At 32.1% G+C, this 1,167-nt stretch overlaps 1 non-coding gene across 1 annotated transcript; it reads left to right on the top strand.

The window, feature by feature from the left end:
• The first annotated feature begins 147 nt into the window (after positions 1-147).
• On the top strand, positions 148-280 carry LOC111817681. The gene has a single exon (XR_002821819.1). It is a non-coding gene; the product is annotated as a small nucleolar RNA SNORA1 (small nucleolar RNA).
• Positions 281-1,167: the final 887 nt, after the last annotated feature.

The following is a 1,167-nucleotide window of genomic DNA, read 5'->3' as shown; positions in this document are numbered from 1 at the left end:
GGCCAAAATAAATTTTCTCCTCTACCTTGTGGATGTCATGTATTATGTCTCAGCCATGAGAAAAATAAGTAAAACAATTTTACTCTCTAAACCTTAGTATTTTAACAGGGTAAGAAACTGTTTTTGCAGTCCTTATATGAATTCAAGAGTCTCACCCTAGATAAGAATGGTCACGAGCGGTGGGTGTCCATGATTGATAAATGTGGCTAAAGTGAGACACAGTAAGTGTTTCCCTCCCAGTAAATGTACTTCAGCAATGACAATTTAGTCTGTAACATTTTTCTCAAGAGTAATGAAAAGTTGACTGAATATTACAAATGCAAGATTGAGGAATGATATAGAATTTTAATTGTGTGCCAAAATATCAATACATTCTATTATCTGACTTCAATACTCTTAAAGTAAATTGCTGGAAGAAATTTGGACCTAAGATTCCAGAAGTTTTGAAGTTATCATTGTTTGTCTCTAATTCAGGTGGAGATCAAAGGAAATCATGGACAGATGAGAAAACTGGATTAAGTGCATTTATAAGGGATTATCTGGATGACAAAGAACCTCATTAAGTTGACCTTAATGAATATTGAAGAAATTGCATGTAAAGTTTCTTAAATAAAATTTGTTTCATTAAAAATAATATTATATTTCCAACAAATTGAAATCCTGGTATGTTTCAGTATAAATTCAGAATTGCATCTCCATTTTGTTCTGCTAATCTTTTAGTGACAATTTGTTAGAGGCAAAAATTGAGATGGAAAGAGAGACAGAACAAGAAAGGAAGTAGATATTTTGTTTTCTTGATTGTGTAATCGTAAGTAATTCATTATGAGATGTATCACTAGGAATGGGGACATTGAAAAAAACTATGTAAAAAGGTCCATAATGACAGGTATTTTGTATTTATTTATTTATTGAGATCGGATCTCAATGTGTAGTTTAAGCAGGTCTTAAACCCACTGTGCAGGCCAGGCTGGCCTCAAACTCAGATGGTCTTTTTGCCTCAGCCTTTTGAGTACTGGGATTACAGGCATGCACCAAATGCGAGGCTATGACACCTATTTGATCTAGAATAAGGATAAATTGAAATTACAAACATTAAAGAAATATTTTGAAGTAAAAATTCTTAAAAGCCAAAGTTTATTAAATGAGTAATTTAGGTATTTAAAATGT

The sequence above is a fragment of the Octodon degus genome, unplaced genomic scaffold, assembly GCF_000260255.1.
Source record: "Octodon degus isolate 3935 unplaced genomic scaffold, OctDeg1.0 scaffold00066, whole genome shotgun sequence".
In the NCBI taxonomy this organism is placed as follows: domain Eukaryota; kingdom Metazoa; phylum Chordata; class Mammalia; order Rodentia; family Octodontidae; genus Octodon; species Octodon degus.
This window is presented reverse-complemented; position numbering and strand designations above follow the sequence as displayed.